Raw genomic sequence first — 6,171 nt, 5'->3', positions numbered from 1 at the left:
AGTGAAAATAGGTAACCATATAACACATATCATGTAGCTATAGTTCTTAAACAATGAATCAATACATCAGTAAATTAGAATATTAAACAATTAAAAGATTCAGTAAATCAGTAACTCCGGTAAATCACATTTCATAACAGATAAGATAATCATATAGCACATAAGGAACACACTAGAGGGTCCAATTATTTTCCGGAGTTACTTAGCAATTATTAGGCGGGGAAAACACGAAACTTCAGCAAACTAATTGAATTTCATAAACGAGATCCCTATAAAAAGAGGGGTTGATAGCTAATGGATTCACCAGTCATTTAAGAAGTGATTTGTCAAGATCATATAGTATTCATATATATCAACAAGGTATTCCAAAATTTATTTAGGATTCAGACATTCCTAAAGTGATTCCATCAATTAGGCTTATAAGGGCATTTTAGTCATTTACTTCTTGAGAATTTTGATAAATTAATTTAATAAGGGTCTGCATCGATTTACAAAATTTCATATTCCAAGCATCTTAATAAGTTTTCAATTCCGATCGCACTCTACAATTCCCAACAAACATGACATTTGTCAATTATGCAGGTAGAGAAACTTCATGAATATTCATTTCTTACAACTAGATGCACTGCAAAATCAAACTGATCACATTCAGAACAATCTTTGGGAGGATCATGAGGAGGCAAACATGTGTTTAAACGGTATTGTAACAGTATTAGGGATGAACAACATACTTAGGTCGTACTCTAAAAACTTAAGGGGCATTACATCATTTAATGCTTCACCGGTATCTTTAGAAGTTATCCAAAAGCATTTGCTTAATCAAAATCATGAGGGTATTTAGATTATTCTGTTATTCAATGTAGATTTATTTATTACAGAGCTTAAGTGTATTCAATCATTCCAGGGCTTGGGGTATTTTAGGTTATTTCACACTTCAGGGGTATTTTGGTTATTTTTTAGTTTAAGGGCGTTTCAGTCCTTTCATTATATCTAGTTTTTCCATTTAATTCAAACTTGTCATTTATTTCAGTTATTTCAAACAATTCAGACATAAAATGTACTTTCATGGTGTTAGTCTTTATGTACTTGCTCAAAAATCGAAAATCCTAGGTTTTGAGCATATAGGGAGGTTATGAACTTATTATCAATGATTCTCCGAACAAATCATGAAATTAATAGGTGAATTAATAATTTTATTAAAATAATTTTTATTTCAAAATGGGGTTGTTACATATATAGATAACAGAGAGAGCATATTTAATTCTCTATGAACAAAACATCGCTTTTATTAATGGGTTGGTTCAAGTGATAAGTTGTTTGATTTTGTTTAAGTATATCTCGATCCCGAGTCATTGTGAATACATAATATTCTCACTGAAAAAACTCAACTATCAAAATTAAGTGTGCAATCCATATCAATTTGAATTAATCAAAATGAAGCCTTAGAAATCGAAAGAATAAAAAAAACGAAACGTCAATTTCAAAAAAAGAAAGAAAGAAAGAGAAGGAACCAATGTGCTTGTTTTTCTTCTTCCACGCGTGCTTACCCCTTTACCTTTTCTTTCTTCTGATTTGATGCTTATATAATGTTACGTACCCATAATTATGCGTTATTGTTAAAGACCACATTATCTTCCATTTATGGGTTTAAACTATTTGTAATTTAATACTTTAATTGGATATTGAAAAATTTAATCCCTGTATTTATCAAAGTTTACGCATTTCATTTTTATTTGAAACATGGAAAAAAAAAATTAAGTTATGGGTGATTGATCCATTTGTAGTATTCCAACTAAATATCTTATCCCTTGTACAACTTAGATATGCGAAACAATACTATTCCATTATTCGAGCGTCGTATGTGCTTAATGTGTACTTCCTTCTTAAGATTTAGCAAACTATAAACAACAATTACCAAATATAGATGCTTTTAATGTTAAAATTACATTCTCCGCATCCACGATCTGGGCCAACAGAAATAAGTTACATTGGCCCAAACAAGTGTAATTATTATCTTTTAATTGATATTATCTATGCTCCCAAGTTTGCGCTAGTACAATTATAATTATAATAGGTGTAGTAAGATTGTTGCGGTAAGCACATTTGGTCCGGTAATTAACGTGTTCAGTTTTGTTTATTTATATTGTTTAAAGTAATTCTGGAGTACTTTTTTTCTTCTTTTAAAATCGTTTTTTAAATAAAATTAGAATTTATCAAAAAAAATTATTTGAAGTTTTGGAATATCAAAACCAAACATTATAATTTCAACAATTTAAATCTTATAATAATTTTTACAATTAAAATCAGAGTATAATATTTTTTGTATTTTAAATGGCATTAAAAATACAATAACAATAAATAAAATGGATGAAAAACAGAATTTAATATGCTTTTCAAAGATCAGAACTTGAACATAAAAATAATTAATTAATTTTTTCACCTTAAGATTACCTCCTTCATTAGCTTTCGCGATTCCCAGCGTGGGAAGCAGCACAAATTTGGTATTGAAGAAAGAGACGTTAAAATTTTGGTCTAAAATATTACAGGAATTAGATTACCTGTTCCAAACCGCCATTGCAATGTTTCAGTATTTTACCGAAGTTATGCTCATGTAAATTATACCATTCCGGGATTGGGAATTTCCGGTACGGTTTACGAAGCAGAACAAAATCAAATCTAAAAAAAAAAGCTCGTTGTTTTCTTCTTCAGAATTAACAGTTAACGGCTACCCATTTGTTGTTGGCCAATCGGGAACTCGTTTCTCATCCGATCCAGATTATTTCTTCGACCACAGTTTCTGGTTCTTCTCTTTTGGTAAGTTTCAATCACCCATTTTTTTAGATCCTTGTTATTTTGCCCGTTGAGTCCTTTTCTTTACTTTGTTTTTGATTCAATTATTTGTTTAGGATGCAATTATGACATTGAAACTAGCCCAATTTTTACAATTTAGTTGCTTTAGTTCCCCCCCCCCCATTTTGTTTAGTAACGAAATTTATTGTAGTTATTGTTTTTTCCCTCTCTGCTTACAGGAGTTTTGAAAGAAGGGAGCTGTTTTTAATTTAGTAATTTGGTATTTAAGGATTTAACTTCCATGGAAATTTTAATGGAAATGGTGGCTGAAGATGATTAAGATTTGGCCTTTTTGATTAATGAGGGAAACTGTTGAAAAAACACTAGGAAATGAGTCAATCTCCTTCTTTTTCTGTGAAGTCGGAGCTTAGTTTAAAAGCTGATCCGGATGCTTTGCAACGATGGGTTGTTGCCTTTTGTATCATTACATTTGATCTCGAACAAGGTCAGCTCATAGAAGAGTGTTATCCACCTGGTTGTCTCACTCCAGAAGAGGAACTTGAGGTTGCTTTTAGTTCATTTCCAGATTCCGTTTCGCAGCACTAGAACCGCTCGAGTATCCACGATTGCATATTCTTTTTCCGATTCCGAAGGCAGAATCATTCCAAGCAGGGTATCGCTACTTCATCTGAAATAAAATCCGTAGTAATTTTGTCTCATGGGCCTTACTCTAGCGTGTTTAGACCTTTGTTACAAATCATGGGTCCTCTTTACTTCGATATAGGAAGAAAAGCTATCGAGCATATTGCTGGTTACATTTCCTTGTGGCCTAGTCATGTACCTGGTAAGTTAATGGAGCTTCCGATTGGGAATACAATGCTCAAAGTTAACTTGCCACCTGCTCATAGCTTACCTTGGCAGAGTGGAATGTCATATTTAGAATCTGCTTCATCTATGGCTCCTTTTCTTCCCAATAATCAATCAGTGCCTCAAGGTCTATTTCATGATTCTAATATCTTTGGAACATTCAGAGGGCTTTTATTTCAACTTTGGTTATTGTGGGAGTTGTTACTTATTGGTGAGCAAATTCTTATCATAGCAGCAACTCCTCCACAATGCTGTGAGGCTGTTGCAAGTCTCGTAAGCTTAGTTGCACCTTTACTTTGTAGTGTTGATTTTAGCCCATATTTTACCATCCATGCTGAATTTGCTCAATTGAACGCACTTCAAGAAGGGGACAAATATCCACCTATGGTTTTGGGTGTCACAAATCTATTTTTCCTTAAAGCTCTTCGCAATATCCCACACATTGTGTCAGTTGGAAGCCCTGCACTGAGCTCAAGTAGGGTTACCATTGCAAGTAGGTCCACTGGAAGAATTCCTGGTAAACCAGAAGGGTTTGGTCTTCAACAGCTCTCCTTGAAGAAGTTCTCTCCTACTAGTTTGTTGAATGCTGTGAAGTTGAGGAGAGATGGTCCTCTCTGTCTCATGACTGAACATAAGGGGGCCATGTGGAGCACTTATGTCACGACTACCAAGCTAGACACTTCTATCTTGAACAGGCTTATTGATGCTGGGATGTCACCAAGAGTTGAGGAATCTGTCTGTTGTTAATAATGAGATATTACTTCGACACTTCTTGGAGCTCCCACCAACTTTTTGGCTCCATTTGGACCATATTTTAGGGCTACTACTCCTTCTGAAGGATCTTCACCATATGATTATCCCCCTCCACTACCTCCATTTAATGCTGATGATTTTCTCATGAGCTTATCAGCGAGAGGGGTGGGCAAGTTTCTCTCCAAGCGTATGAGATCTAACTGGCTGGATCTGTATAGGTAATATGAATGTTTGCTTCCACTCTCCTCAGCTTTATTAGTTGATTTTGTGTCTTGCTTGTGCATGTTAATTTTGTCATCCAGCTTTTGCATGCAATCTTTGGTTACTGCAGTCTATTAATTGTATATTTGAGCTATTAGTTTTAGATTATATGTTCCTGATACATTTTGACACGTAGACCTTGTTCTCCTTTCTGCTCTTTCTTTCCTTAAATCTTTGCCGGTCTTTTTGTCATTCCTCTCATGTTCTTCTTTCAAGTATCCAAGACTTGCATTCTCAAATCTTAATGAATTTCTTTTTTTCTTTTCTTATATAGTTCTCTCTATGTTAACCTTGTTAGTTTTCCTTCCATCTCTTTTTCTGTCCAATGTTATAACTCTGCTACCATCAATTATGTACTGCCAAAAACTAACAACATGAAATCGGAAAATTAGGAGTCTCACCGAATAAGAAATTTTATTGCTAGATGCCAAACAACTTTTGAATCCAAATTTTGATGCTTCATTTTAGATATTTAATATATTGGTTGCTGAGGTATAAAAGTAAAATCCAAACAATTAATAGAATCACCAGTCGCATTAATTGAATACATTTTTTTGGGGGGGGGGGATGTTCTTAACTTCTTATCCTTTTTAACCTTTATTCAATTTTTTTATACATTTAAAAGAGAGTGAAATATTAGGGATACAAGGAAATTTAAGGACACAACAGAAAGTGACATTCTGGAGTAGTACTAGCAATAATGAAAGACCAGAGATGAAAACAGAAAAGAAAGAAAGTGGAGAATATTTCAATGTCTCGATGAAGAATTTGAAGCGAGTAATGAAGTGGTGTTGGACTACGTAGTTCGACATTTATTAAGCTAGGCTTGCAATTGTCCATGCACCTATTGGCTTTAAGCCTAACTGGGCATTACAACACAAATGTGATTGTCAAGTTTTTTTTAAATGTTTCAACTTTAGCGGTCTAACTTTGCAGCTGTTTCACCTTTCCATTTGATAAAAAGCGAAAAGCAAGTTGGATATAACAAATAATATTTGGCCAAAAACTGAGACAATAGTTCAAAGAAATCTTCTAATTGATATAAGACGATGGGCTTGTGGAATTAAAACAGAACAGCACGCCTTTATGTTTTGGAAGCATAAAGTCGGCAAAAGCATAGAGCAATTAACAAAAGTAACTACATAAAAAAGTGTAAATTTTCACTAGACTTGATGTTTTGGTTGGAGAAGCTTATGCACCACATTTTTTTATGATTCTTTTCCTGTTCTCTGGATTTTGAATGAATCATTTCACCCTTGATCTCATCCTAGTCTTCTGCTAGCAGCTCTAGCTCACTGACCATCAAATTTGCAATCGAACTTCCTTTTTTGTCATTTGTTCTTCAGTGATCAGCCATAATGTAGCAACTCCTGGCTTCATTATAGTGTCTGCAAATGGATTCTCTCTAGTACCCCGTTCTTGTTTTAAGAAAGCTGTTCTATGTTTTGCCAACAATAGTATGCCAACAAAAGGAATTCTAAGAATTCATGATGTATTTTG

General features: G+C 33.9%; 1 pseudogene; it reads left to right on the top strand.

The window, feature by feature from the left end:
* The first annotated feature begins 2,423 nt into the window (after window positions 1-2,423).
* On the top strand, window positions 2,424-4,632 carry LOC120132603 (annotated as a pseudogene).
* The last annotated feature ends 1,539 nt before the right edge of the window (window positions 4,633-6,171 follow it).

The sequence above is a fragment of the Hibiscus syriacus genome, unplaced genomic scaffold, assembly GCF_006381635.1.
Source record: "Hibiscus syriacus cultivar Baekdansim isolate YM2019G1 unplaced genomic scaffold, ASM638163v2 tig00110569_pilon, whole genome shotgun sequence".
NCBI lineage: Eukaryota > Viridiplantae > Streptophyta > Magnoliopsida > Malvales > Malvaceae > Hibiscus > Hibiscus syriacus.
This window is presented reverse-complemented; position numbering and strand designations above follow the sequence as displayed.